Source organism: Dipodomys spectabilis, unplaced genomic scaffold (assembly GCF_019054845.1).
Source record: "Dipodomys spectabilis isolate Male_0828 unplaced genomic scaffold, ASM1905484v1 ptg000369l, whole genome shotgun sequence".
NCBI lineage: Eukaryota > Metazoa > Chordata > Mammalia > Rodentia > Heteromyidae > Dipodomys > Dipodomys spectabilis.
Window position 1 is genome coordinate 514,153 of NW_024871046.1, and position 15,781 is coordinate 529,933.

Here is a 15,781-nt window from a genome sequence, read left to right on the forward strand (position 1 = left end):
AATGAAGGTCAGGCCACCAGGTCAAAAGGACAGCTTTTCTTGTGGTGCTATTGATGATTTCTCCATTGCTAGTGCTGATTACTGCCCAGATCACCCTTTGAGGTTGATGCAGATTCCATAGGACCATTGCAGAGACTGGTAGGGTTAGAACAGCCATCAGTTGGAGTAGAGTATCACCATCTGCAATTGTTAGAGAACACAGAGCTTCTCAAGGGCTGGTTGCCCTTGGGGATGGTTAGTGGTTATCATTTTAGCTTTCCCTCTTTTAAACACAAGCCTTGGCCACCATAGCTGTTTTCTTTTCTTCTTGGTTAGTTTATCCTTGGGCATCCTCCTGTATAGAGGAAATGGGTAAAAAATTAAGGTTCCTGGCAGGGATCCAAATGGGGGCTGTCTCCCCTATGGGAAAAACACATCCAAGTCCCCTGCCCATAGTAACTAGGGGGTCAAGTCCTCTCCACTGTTGTGTCAAGTGGTCCTTCCACCTGACTTTCACTTGGGGCTTAGGGTTTAATTGGTCCCAGGGCTTCTGAAATCTGGATTCAGTTGCCCCTTTTGAAAAATTTAAAATGTTAATGGTAAACAAAGCTATCTGTAACTGTACATGGGGGCTAATTGCCCTTTTTATTTTAATAATTGCTCCTTAAGTCACTGATGATTTCTTTCTATAATTGCTTGGCCTTGGGGATTATAGTGAATTCCTGTAGTATGATTAATATGCCATTTGTCAAAAAATTCTGACATTGCTTTACTAACAAAACAGTGTCCATTATTGGTTTTAACTTGTGCTGGTAGACCCAAGGTGGCAAAGCATTGAAGAAAATGTGCTTGTGAATGTTTAGTTCTTTCTCCTGTATGTGCTGTGACCCAGCATGCTCCTAAGTAGGTATCTTTAGGGACAAAGATATATTTAAGCTTACCAAAGGCTAGGAAATGAGTAACATCCATTTGCCAGAGGATGTTAGGTTTAAGGCCTCTGGGATTTTCCCCTGGTGGTTGTAACGGGGGTACTTTTAAGAAGGGCTGGCATGTTTTTCAGGTATGTACTACCCTTTTAAGGTCCTTTACAGGAATCTGAGGAAATCTATGTTGAAGACCTCTCCAATTAATGTGGGTTAAATCATGCAAACAGGTGGCCTCTTGTAATGTTAATGCTTGTGGGCCAGTAGCTAACTGGATTGTCCAATTATTGCCTAGGGATAAAAACCCTGGAAATTTTGAATGCCCTCTCAAATGTTGAATATGGATAGGGGCTCCCCGCCCTTCTAATAGGCCGTTAAGGGTAACCATAAGGGGGGAAATAGGGTTTTCATCCAGCTTAATATGTGCCTGGGGAATATGAGGGAGCAAGTTAATCATATATAGGCTATCAGAATACAAATTAAAGGGTTTTTGAATGTCCTGAAGGGCCATAATTATGGTGAGCATTTCTTTATATTGTGTTGACCCTTGACAAGGTTGAAATCTTTGTTGGCTCGGGGCCTTTTGTGCTCCTCAAAGGCTACATATGCAGAGCCTGCTTTACCTCCATTATTAAAAACATGGAGGGTGCCAGGAACAGGTGTAGGAGAAAATAGAGAAGGCATTTTGAGGGTAAGTTGCCATAACATGACAGTCCATTTGGATGGCCCATAATGGCAGTCAGTTTGTCTTAGAAACCCTTCCAGGGAGAGAGCAAGATGAGCATTGGCTCAAGTGAGCCACTCAACGTCCGCCATCCGAAAAGGAAAAACAATGGAGTGAGGGTTGAGGCCATAATGACTTTGGGCTTGGGTCCTTCCCTTGATGATAGCATCTGCAAGTTGGTATGCCTGAGGGTACACCCGAGGTTTGCCCCCCAGGGGAGTGTGAACCCACTCTAATGGCTCCCCCCTTTGAGTTAAAACTGCAGAAATCAATGTGACACCTGCAAACAACCAAAGGGAAATGGGCTCAAAAATAGAGTACCTCTTCAGGGAAACTTCATCCAGGGCTTTTTGGAACTGCAAAAATATTGTCTGAAGGCTATCTGTAATTGTAATAACTTCTTGGGGTATCCTGTCTTTTAGTAGGGCAAATAAGGGCACAAGACTATCTTTAGGGACGGGAACCCATGGCAACAGCCAATTGATTTCCCCTAAAAGACTCTGAAGTTGGGTTAAGTTCAGAGAGGCTGGAATATCTAGCAAAGGCTTAAGAGGGATGGCCTGAGTCAAGGTAAGTTGGGATCCAAGCACTTTTAAAGGAGGTACTTTTTGAATTTTATCCAGGGCTATGGTAAAAAAAAAACAAAAACAAACCCTCTTGTAATATATCGAGAACCTGGGCCAGAAGGCCCTCCAAGCGGCCCTGGACTTGGTGCCCCAGAATTATATCATCCATGTAGGCATAGGCAACGGAGGTATCTGAACCAAGCGCAAGTCCTAAAAGTGTGGCCAAGTACTGTTGGCAAAAGGCTGGGCTATTGGCCATTCCAGGTGTCAGCACCGTCCTTTCAAACCTCTTATCAGGCTGGGAAAAATTAAGAGAAGGGATGGAGAAGGCAAACTTCTCGCAGTCATCCTGATGCAGGGGGATAGAAATAAAACAATCTTTAATATCAATCACAACCAAGGTATATTCTGAAGGTATAGCGAGTGTCCAGGGCATGCCTCTTAGGGGTGTTCCTACTACCTCCATCCTTTCATTTACCTTATGTAGATCTTGGAGCATATGCCAGACCCCGGATGCTTTTTGGATAACAAGTACGGGTTTGTTCCAAGGACTCATAGAAGGGCATATGTGCCCAAGTTTTATCTGTTCCTCCACCAAAAGATGGGGGGCTACAAGTTTAGTTTTGGTCAATGGCCAGTGCTCCACCCAAATAGGACTTCTTGTTTTCCACCTAATGGGAGGTACTCGGGGGCAGTGACCTTTAGAATTGGGCTGCACCTAAGTAGATCCCTTGTATTCTTCTCTGTAATTATGAAAGTTAAAAAAATTCTTTTCCCTAAGTTCCTCTAGATCTCATTTAGGCCTTTGTGCTTCTTCTCCATCCAGGATATCATCATAGGATGTCCGATTGTGCAGTTTTTCTTTGCTGTTGTTGTTTTTAATGTACTATGTGATTTTTTGTTTCTTTTGTAATTTCTTCCCTCTATGGTGTATCCCCTGCTGTCACTGTATTTGATTTTCGTACCTGCGGTATTTTATGTATGTTTATTTGAATTTGGGAACAGAAAGGAAACAACAGAATGGTGAAACAAAGGATAAGGGTGGAACCAATGGAACAGCAACATACACAACACAATATGTTGGAAATAATCAGTATAACTTTCAAGGAGGGGGCTGTTGGGGTGGGGAGGGAAAATAAAAAAAATGAGGGAAGGTGTAACAAGTTTGACAAGAAATGTACTTATTACCTTACTTATGTAACTTCAGCCCTTTTATATATCATCTTGAAAATAAAAAGTAGAAAGGATTATTGTGTAAGGAAATGGATGTTATCTTGTTTCAACAGCTTGTTACCTACATGTTTCTTATAATATCATGTTTTATTTCTTGTATATAATAAAACTTGTTTGTGAGAGAACAAGAGTGTGGGGGGTAGGCAACTCCTTGCCTTTACTTGTGTGAGATTAGAACCAAAAGAAGGCCATCAGGAAAGCAAGCCTTCACAAAATGGCAAATCTGTCACGTCTTGAATGGGTTTTCCATCTTCCAGAACTGAGTGAAATAAATGTGTATTGTCATAAACCTAAAACAAAATAAAACCATGAATGTAGTTAAAAATATATGATGAATGAATAAAGATCTTTCCTACTCTATTGATTAATAAATTGACTATAGACAGAAAAAGTAATATAAGGATTTAGGTAAATGTAAACTGGAGTTAATGCCTTTTGTTTCCAGCTTTCTTCTTTCAAAAATTTTTCTGTAATTTTAAGTGACATCAAGATCCACTAGTCACTATATTGGAAATGAACCATATAACTTGGGGTGGAGTATAAAAACTTGGAGAAAATGAGGGAGGGAGTGGCACTGTTCAAAATGAAATAAAATGTACTCAAGACCTGTCTTAGTAACTGTAACCTCTCTGTACATCACCTTTACAATAAAAATTTTAAAAAACGTACAATCAAGACACAGAAATACAAATGTTAAACTGAAAAGTCTCTTTATAAGTACTTAACAATAATACAACATAAAGTGGGAAAAAGTAAAAGTCAAAGCTACAAAGACAGTACTTGTTTTTATGCCCTGATAGATATGTTTATAGGAAACCTGATTTCAACTCCTAGATTTTGTTCTAAACAGTTTTATAATTTTAGCTATATTATTGAACTTTTTCAGAACTTGTTTCCTTCTTTATGTATAAAATACTAGGATTGATTGTTGTCTTTGAGGGATTCCTTTCTTCCCTGTCTTTCTTCCCCCCTCCCCCCTCCCTCCCTCCCTCCTTCCCTTCCTTCCTTCCTTCCTTCCTTCCTTCCTTCCTTCCTTCCTTCCTTCCTTCCTTCCTTCCTTCCTTTCTTCCTTCTTTCCATAAACTTTAATAGAACGACAGTGTATTTAAGGGATTGAGATGAACAAAGAAATTGATTTATCAAATCATTAAGCCTTTAAAATTTTGTGACTGTACAAGTATCTTTATAAATATTTGAAAGTTATTTCTAAAGTATTTTCTGGGTTAAAATTTTAATTCAGTTATATTTTATTACAGATAAAAATTACTTATTATATTTATATTGGTTAGACTCCTACCTTTATTTACCTTTTAATCAAAGAATATAAATTAATTAATCTTAATTAATTTAGCTTAATTAATTAATTAATTAATTTTAGCTTAATTAATTTTCTTTTGACAAAGGCTGTCATTATTGTAGTGTATATTAGCCTTTTCTGTTGAATTTATTAGATGTATGATTTTAAATACCTAGCTATAATAATTACTCATATTATGTATGAGCATGCTACTATAAGCATAGCTTTGAGTACCACAGTGTATCTTTTATAGGTTTTTCCTCACCTCAGGGTGGTAAAGAAACATGGACATTTTCTAAAATGTTCTATCTACAAGTACAAAGGAGTTATGATTCTCCATACTTTTGTGATACAAAAAGGAGGAAATACTAGTTGATTTCTTGTACGTATATGTGATGTCTCCATATATATTTAATGAGGATGGGGGTGATCCGCATGATCTGTCTACGACTCAAAAACCCTCTCTTTATACATGAATGGCTGTACCTTGATGCTCTTATTTAGTGTAACTTATTTCACTATGTTGTTATTTGCCTTTTTGGCCTCAGTGATGCATGAATTATAAATTCAAACTGAGCCATTATGTCTCAGAATGTCACATCACAGCACGGTCTTTCTACAGCTGCAGCTGCTGGTTCCTGTGTTGCCTACATATCTTGCAAGAGTTTGGATATCAGTGGGGTCTTAGTGCTCTTGCTAGAGGAGTCCAAACTTTCAGTAATTGGCTTCTTAATGAAATTGGACTCCTTTTACTTAATGAAATTGGACTCCTTTTACTTAAATATGTCTATACATTTAACTTCTGACTTGATTTCATTTATGGAAAGAGTAATTTCTTATTTGGACAAAAACATACACATGGTCCTTGACTTACCTTGGGGTTATGTCCCAAGAAACCCATTGTAAGCTGAAACTACATTAAGTAAAGTTCTTATTACATCTCATCTATTGAACATCATAGCTTAGCCTAGTCTATATTTCATGTGCTCACAGCACATGCATTTACCTACAATTGGTGAAATTCCTCTAACACAAAGCCTTTTTTATACTAAAGTGTATGTAGTACTCATACATGCACACAGATGGGCTTTTGTAGACATAATTAAATACAAATATGTAAAATACAATACCTCCCAAGACGCTAGCAACACAGTACACTGTAGAATGTGGATTGGATACCTTCATGATTGTGTATTGTGTCTTGACTAATAATGGTGACTTGCTGTCAGTGCCTGGCATTTTGAAAAAGAATATGTCTATATTTTGCTAGGAAGACAAAAGATGAAAATGCAAAACTTGATGATTGGTTTTCACTGAATGCATATTGCTGTTACACCATCGAATAGTTGAATATTGCTAAGTCTAGCTATCATATGATAAATACCATCTATATATTATTTAGGGACATTGGATTTAGCATTCTTTTCAGAAGCCAAGAAATAACAACATTTTGGAGGACCTGATGATCATGGGTAGAAATGATTAAGATGTGTGAAAAGAGAATGTAGACATCTTCATTGAGTGTATGCCTATTGTTGTTCCCTTTTGTGTAGTCAGAACTTTTTTTAGTCGTGTTGACAAAGTAATTATCATAAAAGTTAAACCTGTGTGTAATTATGTATCATCGAAATTGGGGGAAAAAAGCAGTGGTAAAAGAGTGACATGTGTGAGTGCTAAGGACATCCAGAGGATGAAGAGAGAATCTTGAGTAGAGGGACCAAAGTAGCTGGAAGGTTGTAGCACTTGAGCTAATTGTTGGGCCTTGTGTGGAGTTTTGTCACCGGACAGAGGTGAAGTTTAGTGAAGCTCCCCTTTAAATACAGGAACTCTTCACTTATGGTCCTTGACTTTGATCACAGAATAAGAATTTCTGGACGAGTCATGATGGTAAGAAAACTTGGCAGAGCTTTATTAAGGAAACAAGCAAAGAAACAGACAAAAAGCAGACAAACAGAAGGGCAGGGGCACACTCTAGCAGAGTGTGGGTGCTCTCATGGGGACACAAAGACACAGACACAGACAAACACAAGGAAACACCCAGAGAGACACACAGCTCCTTGAGCTGTTTGGTATTTATAGGGTAAAGGCAGAGGATCTAGCTTTATGTTTTGCAAAGCTAGGTGCTTTGTGCTTTGCTTTACTAGACCTGGTGTTATTCTCTCAGTTTCCAGGTAAGAATGCATTCTGCCATAAAACAGATCTTTATCCTTGAAACAAGGAGACTCCCTGTCCTGCTATCTGAGTTTTGGGGGCATTCTGTCAGGCAGTTGTGAATTCTTGCCATCACTTAGGAAAGATTGCATTCAGTTGCCTCTCTTTGAAGCAAAAACAACATTTCTAAATTTCTAGATAAGCCATATTTCTGAGTTGCCTAGACCAGGCCTCAGTTTCCATAAATTATCCTGCTTCATTTCCCCCCAAATGACTTTTGTTCCCTTAATCTTAAGGGAAGTACAGGAAGGAATATCTCCTGTATTTGCTGTTAGCTGACTGTACCTCATTTTTCCTAGTCTGTCTGGCTTTAATTTGAGGTGCAATCCAAGTTGGAAAGTTATGAGAACAGACATAAAAGAGATAAGCCGCTAACCACTAAGTTCTTGGCAATCTATTTGAAACCATTCTTATTTGCAAATAAGCTTTACTGGTTTCTTAGTGGCATTTTATGATGTGCTCATTTAAAAATACACCAGGACTTTAGCATTTCAAATATTCTGAGTGTCTTTCTCCCTCTAAAATACTAGACTTGAACACAATTTTCTTTCCAGCCTTAGATATAACAGCTTCTTTGGTGCAAGGTTGATTTTTCCCCCCACTCATCTTCTTCCTCTCATTTCTTCCTTTCTTTCTTCTCTGAAAAGATGAACTTGTTCTGTGAGTTAAATCAACTGTTTTTTTGTCTTGTTTCTAGGGGCTCATTCCTAGTATCTAATATACATAAATCCTTCCCAACTTAAAAATAAAATGACTTTCTAAATCTATACTTTTCATTTACTTTACTTTCATTAAAAGCTAACATTATCAGGCTTATTCTTCACTTCCTATCTCTATTTCTTCCCTTGAATTTATTCCTGATTTCACTGATGTCCTTGAAACTTCACTGAAACTACTTGATCAATGGAATTCAGGTAGAGATATTATAGGCGTTTCTCAGAAAATATTCTTATAGACAAAGTATATTCCCTCTCCTTTCTTCTTCAAATTTACTGGAAATTGGCATGATGACTGGAACTCAAACAGCTACTTATGCCACAAAATAAAGGCCATTCCTTGAGAGTGATCAAATAGCACATAGGAATGACTTTGAGAAGCTAGCCACACTGCTTTGAAGTGTCTTCTATTTTTGTTTAATCATCTCTTATTTTGGATTTTCTGTCACTTTTAGTCATGTCTATTCCTCAGTAACATATTGGGTAATGTTAACTACACTGTAGCTTACAGTTTGGCTCATGCAGCAGTGGTTCTTGGATCTTTCTTCATCTGAGACTAGAGGTTCATGATTTTTTTTCTGTCTTTACTGAATTCATCCATTTCTGTTTTAATGCACTTCTCAAATTCAAGATGCTTAAGGATATTCAAGGATCAAGTAAGTCCTCCCAAATTAACTTCCTATATTTATAACCTCAGTGAATGTGCTCCAGAGCAAATAAGAAATACAAACTTGATGACCTACATTTTATCTGTCCCATCTTCTTAAAATTACCTATTACAATCTGAATTAAAAATTTAATCATCACTCTCTTTTATTGCTTCAATAACCTTCTGACTAGACTATATCTTCTAGATTTTAACGCATGTTCAATCCATTTATATGTCACCATTGGTATGTTTCTGAAACGTAAGTCTGTTTCTGAAATAAATACCTGAAAATTCTTCAACAGGTTTCTATTAGCAAGTGAATGAAGTAGAATCTTCTTAGCATGACATGCATAGCCTTCCATGGTCTGTATCCTGCCTCACATTCCCACCTTATCTCTAGGAAGACACCACTGAATTTAAGCTTTTCTTCCCAGTACACAGTATTTTCTCTAGATTATTTCCCCCGCTTTGCTCCCCTTCAGTTCTATATTTTAGCTTTTGTCTGTTTTTCCCATTTTGTTCTGATTAGTGTACATTAATTTTATAATGTGTATGTGCTGAGGAACTTGTTGTGATATTTCCTTACATACATATAGTACATGTTCATAGGTACCCCCTCTTCTACTCTCTTTTGAAAGATTTTTTTGAAATTAAAAATGGAGGCTTATGATTTTTTCATAGATGCTTATAGTATACTTTAGTTATATTCTCTACCACTTGCCTTCTTTTCCTCTTCTGACTTCAGCTAGTTCCTCTCCAAATAGCCCCTCATGTATGTTTATGTGATTTTCTCCCATTATATCTAGTTTATGTATAAAGTAAAAACGGTGTCATTTGTCTGGCTTATTTTGCTTAATATGATGGTCTTCAGATACATTCATTGCCCTGTAAATGATATAATACTAGAATCTACAAGTTTGGGAAAGATTCAGATATGTAGTCATAACTGAGATTAACCAGTCTACTTTATTTACACCTGTAGTGCTCTCCTCCAGAATGTCAGGTCTGCATTGATATCTACTATGTTTCAAATGTCAACCTATATCAAAGTAGACTCTTTGGAACAATTGTTCCTATATGATTCCATAACACTTGCTAACGAATCTAAGAATCTATCAATACTGAGAAAATAAAAGATTTATTAAAACTTCCCTCTCTGATATGAATGAATTCATTTATCAAAAAGTTATTGGAAAAGTGTAACAAGGCAATCATAATTTCAGGACCCAGAAACATCAAGAAACTCATAACATTGTCAGACAGGGCTTCTCTTTTCCATGTTTCTGGCAAAAATGCAAAAAATAAATATAAAAGAAAAGCCTTCATTGCAATAGTGTTCTCTGTTTTATTTTGTGAAAAAAATTGGGAGAACAAACATTTTCAGTTGAGTTCCTGGAATATTTTCAATAAGGACACAGCCAGTCAGAATGATCTCTTCTCAGAATTATTGTCACATTTTTAATGAGACTATCTGAAAATTCAATCTCCAGCTGGAGTTAGAATCCAATAAATAAATTCAATGCATAAAATATATATTGAATATACTAAATCCTGAGGATAAAAGTATAAGGAGATAGACTTCCTGTCCCCAGGGAACTCACAGTTTACTGGAGAGACTTTGTCAAAAAATGTTTTCATCCTTAAAAATCTACTATACCACTCTTAGAAATATATCTGAAGGAGAGTAACAATAGTCAAGATAGATATCTGCACACTCAGGTTTATTGAAGCCCTTTTTGTAATTGACCAGGCTTCCTGAGAAAAAGCTAAATATCATGTGTTCTCGTTAATATGTGAATGAATACCTAAAATGATGATGGTGGCAGTAATCCCGACATAAATGTGAAGGAGGTACTATCTAGTAGGAGATCAGTGGGAGGGAAGGGGAAAGGAGAGGAGAATGAAGGGTGAAGAATAGGATTGAAGGATGTTACACACACACATACACACACACACACACACACACACACACACACACACACACACAGACCATAATGAAATCCACCAAATAGGTGAAGGAAGGAGAGAGAAAGTGTAGTGATGAGAATATGGTGAAGGGATTGAATTTGTTCAAATTATATTCTATACATGCATGGAAATAGTACAATAAAATTCCCACATATTACAAGTGTGTATTAACTCAAAAATTAAATAAAATGGAATCATATACATACAAGATAATCAGGATACACTAGAGATAAGTTGTAATTGAGCAAAACAGACTCTTCATGCTCAGTATCCTGTATCTCTGAAATTACTCAAAGGAAAATTTTGACTTCTAGGCTGGAAAAGAAACTTTTCTAATGGTAAAGGTGAATTATGAAAGTGTATTCAGTGGATGAAAATACTTGGCTGTTCAATTTAGCCATGGGTCTGGCCTATCCTTTGGCTAGAAGGTAGATGCTGCTTTTAGCCTAACTACAGTTGATGATTGTCAGTAGTACAAATACAGACATGTGTATCTATAAGCCATAGTTTTATTTGCTCAATATAGTTCCACATCTTTTTTTGAACATAGATGATATTCTTGCAGTACTGTGTACAGTTCAGGTTTTTTTTTTTTTTGTTAGTCGTGGGGCTTGAACCTGGGCTCCCAGTTACAATTCATTTTTATACAACTAAAAAAGAATAAGAACCAGGTGCCAGTGGCTCACGCCTGTAATACTAGCTACTCAGGAGGCTGAGGTCTGAGGATTGCGGGTTCAAAGCCAGCCCGGGCAGGAAAGTCAGTGAGACTCTTATCTCCAATAAACCACTAGAAAACCAGAAGTGGTGTTGTGGCTAAAGTGATAGAGTTCTCACCTTGAACTGAAGAGTTGAAGGACAGGGCCCCCAGGCCCAGAGTTCAAGCCCCACGACAGACCAAAAAAAAAAAAATAAACTTTTGGACTTTAAGGATTTGTTTTCATTCAAGCATTTGAAAGAAATCTAACATTAAAAAATGCTTTTGAAGCCAGGCTTATCTCAAGAAGACACTTGAAGAAGGGGAGTTATGCAAATGTAGAACAGAATTGTGAAGCTCTTGTACAGTTTGGAGCAATGCCTCCTACAAATGACATGAAGGTTTTCTGATTCTTGAACTACCATCTCTCAGGAGGACCACTGATCTACAGATATATAAAATCATCCCTCAGTCTATGTCACATTCTTGCTAGAGGCTTAGTAAGGACAATTCTAAAATATTATACTAATAAAATACACTAACAATAATGAGTCTAGAGTCATAGTTCCACAGAAATTATATGTTATTATTACGGCTGAGTCATAGATAAAACAATGTTGAATGTACCAAGGAGTGTGGTTTTTGAAGTTCTATCTAGGCATTTGTTACACATTTTGGATTAGGTTATTAAATTAGCTGTGGATCTTAGATTAGCTGTGTAGGCCCATCATGAGTTAGATCTGTGTTTGGATGTAGTTATCCTGTACTACTAGAAAAATTGTTTCCTCACTTATCATGTAATTATTAGGGGAAGAGGTTAGAATTAGCTAAGAGTTCAAAATGGGAAAGATAAGAGAAAATTATGAATTCTAAGGAGTTACTAGATATCAGACAATAAATTAGATATCAGAGAATAAATTGTGAATGAACATTGAGGAAGCAGTATTTATTATTTACTGAGACATTTTTTTAAGTCCTAAACATATCTTCTCCTTTCTTTTCCCAATGCCCTATGTTAAAAAATATAGATGACAAAATTGGATTAGTAAGCTTAAATAATTTATCCTAATCTTATAACTAATAATTGGTAACAGTGAACTTCAAACCTAAATCTTCCTAACACTAAAGATACTTCACTTTAACAAGTGTTTTTCACTATCAGAAATGTTGGCCATGTAGATAAGATTCAGAGGAGATCAGATTCAGGCTGATGAGCCAATTTAAAGGTGGATGAGAGTTAACACAGGACAAGAAGGAGAAACACCATGCCTATTTTAAGTATAGATGCTGAGAAGGTCAAACGGGTGTCAAATCAGTTATCAATAGAGAGATTCTGTTATATTAAGTATGTCCTCATCCTGACTTGCAGGCGGGTTTACATCAGGTAAGGGTGTTTTTTTGTAGCAATAGTTTGAATAATTAATTTGATTCTAATACTATGATTGGGAGTTATTGAAGATAGAATTCCGTTGCACTGCAGTAAAATCTATTTTAGCTTCAATGGAAAGTCAGCTGTAAAGTAGCTATTTCTTTAACTTTGAAGAGTGGTGTAAGCTTACAGCAAATAATGATATGAGTTCTGTATCTTAAGTAAGATTTGTTGTAGTCATTAGTCATCTGAAAAGGATTTTGCTTTTAGAATGTATTGCTTGGATGCCTTTCATTTTCATGAGGTTCTGAATTTATTCTTCATTTCCTTTAAAGAAGTTAAAGGTAAAGTATCCACATTATCATACAGAATGTTTTCAGGCTCATTAGATATGTTATACTGATAGTAACCACCAAAGATTGTTTTATTGAGTACAGAATTACTTGCATATTTCAATGTGTAATTGATACTTGCATGGAATAGTCTTAGATGTCTTTCATCATGAAGTTAACATTCTATAGCTCTGCCTTCTAATTGGATCAGTCTTGAGAAATTGTCATGTACTGTTTATATTTAACCCTTTATTTATATTTCAACCAAATAAATGTTGGTGTTGCTGTTTTTCTTTCAATTTTTTATTGTAAGGATTTTTGAGATTTCTACATGCTATTTTTGCCTTCTTGGGAGGAATGCATGCATCACTTACCTATACACATTCCTAGATTTCTTAGAGAATTCTGCTAGTAATGATAACTGTAAATATTCCTTACAGCTAAGATATAAACATCTTAATACATTTTCAATTCTTATGCTCTAGAATTGCCTAGTAATTAAATGATGAGCAAGCCAAGGTGGCTTTAACTATACTTCTGTTTAAACTTGTTGGACTCAAAGTTGCTGCTCAATGAACCATGACTAAAAAATTGGTATTGCTGAACTTCTGGTCTACATATTACTCTATAATGTGTAAAGGCAAGAACTAGACCAATGTTTTTTAAAAGAAGGATTTCCTGGGCTATCTGCTTTAGCATCTTCTGGGATGCTCAATAAAAAGTATACATCTCACTTCTACCCAAAAGGTTCTGGGATAATACTTGCAATTGTGCTTACTAAAAAGGCCTTGACCATACTAAAGTTACCAGCACAAATATATTTATCACAGCATTCTTCACCTGAGCTAAGATACTGAGCCAACCCAGATGCCCCTGAGTAGATGAATGGATCAAGAAAATGTTGTATATATATACACAATGGAATTCTATGTCTCCATCAGAAATAATGACACTGCCCCATTTGTTAGGAAATGGAAAGACATGTCAAATAGATGAACTCTTTTACTCAAAGGTCAGACTCGTATATCTTGTCACTTCATTATGAAAAGTTAGGACAATTTTGTCAGTGTAAAGTCGATGATTGTGTTGAAGCCATGCATTTGAATGTTGATTTTTCATTCTTTAAATGCTCTAAAATGAAGGCAATAAACCATTCCTGTGATACTTGCTGCAGGTAGGATTTAGGTTCATTTGTTGACTTTCTTTCAGATATGTTTTCCAGATACTATTTTTATTGCTTTTTATTTTATTTTATTTAAAGATGCTGTACAGAAGGGTTACAGTTACATGAGTAAGGTCTTGAGTACATTTCTTGTCAAATATTTTTACCCCCTCATTTGTTTTTCTCCTCTTATCCCTTTCCTCCCCCGCCTTCCCCACTCCCCTCCCACAACTTGTAAAGTTCATTTCCAACATAGTGTCCTATGAGTATCATTGTTGCAATGGGTCATCCTGTGTCCTTGTTTCAGCATTTTTTTACTCCCCTTCCCCTCCCCAGATTAGATAAATGTATATTCAAGATGCAGGGTAACAAAATAAAATACAGTCACAATAGGGGACATACCATAGGGGAAGAACATACAAAAGAAACAAGAAAAATCACATAGTACATTAAAAACAACAACAACAAAGCCTCTTGTGTCCATATCTTGGGGTTCATTTCACTAGCATCATCTTATATGGTCATATGTACATAGCTTTTGAGCTTTCCTGCTCATCTGGTAAGTTTATCCTAGATGTATACTAGGTATTGAAAATCCGGGTCTGGCTTGCCTCACTTAATATGGTCACTTAATATGATTTTTTTCCAAGACTTTCCATGTCATAACAAATGGGGCATTGTCATTCTTTCTGATAGAAGCATATAATTCCATTCTATATTTATATACCTACAACATTTTCTTGATCCATTCAGCTACTGAGGGGCATCTGTGTTGGTTCCATATCTTAGCTATGGTGAATAATGCTATGATAAACATAGTTGTGCTGGCAGCTTTAGTTTGGCCTTGTTTGTGATCATTTGGGTAAATATCCAGAAGTGGGAATGTTGGGTCATAGAGGAGCTCTGTATGTAGTCTTCTGAGGAACCTCCATATTGCTTTCCAAAGTGGTTGAACAAGTTTACACTCCCACCAACAATGCAGTAGGGTTCCCTTTTGGCCACATCCCCTCCAGAATCTGTAATTAGATTTCTTGATTTTAGCTGTTCTAACTGGGATGAGGTGGAACCTCAATGTTGTTTGATTCAGAAACATATATTATTAAGACGGTTAAAATACTAGTGCTAAGATGGAGTAAAATAGGGTATTTGCTCAAAACAACATCATAAACATTGCAAAGTAATCAAACCAAAAAGTGAAATTGGAAAAATTGATCGCCAGTTCTCATTTCTTCATATTTTAAGGTAGTAAGACTGGAGTTTTAACACAACTAAGCTCAAGCTCTAAGAGTTCTATTATGTCAGGCCTAGCCACTATCGTCTATACACTAAATGGGGATATGTGATTTACAATCACATGCAGACCCTCAGCAGACACCTCCCTAAGTTTCCACCCAGTATTTGTTACCTAAGTAACTGGCACACCTTTGAAGCAGTCACATTCCCGTTCTGCTAGGTCACATCCTGGGCCACTTCTGGTCACATGCCTCCCTTCTGACCATAGGAGGGTCCCAGGTCCTGAGGTCATATCTGGATCCAGTGTGGCCATATCTTTCCCACACCTGGCCACACCTCTTTCTGTCCCTGGCCTAGATAAATCCTGGCCCAGGGTGGGTCTCTCCCTTCTTTTTGGCTATGCCTCTCCACCATGCCAGTGGGGGCAGCAGTTCCATAAATAAACTTCTCTTCCTGCCTGAATAGCATGTGGTGTTCTGTTCATTGGCTACCTAATGAAACCTACCTATTTAATATACCTTACAATGATGAAGTGCAGATAAGGGGTATTTGTTACATGACAGCTATGGGAAGATATCACTTCAGTATACTTTCAGACATCTTTGCAGTGTACACATGAGCTATATGTTTAAATAGACAAAGAATTTGAGGTAAGTGGTAAAAGTTAATATTCACAATAGCAGGCTGGTCCTGGTTGATCATTATCTCGGTTATCCTTCCAGAAA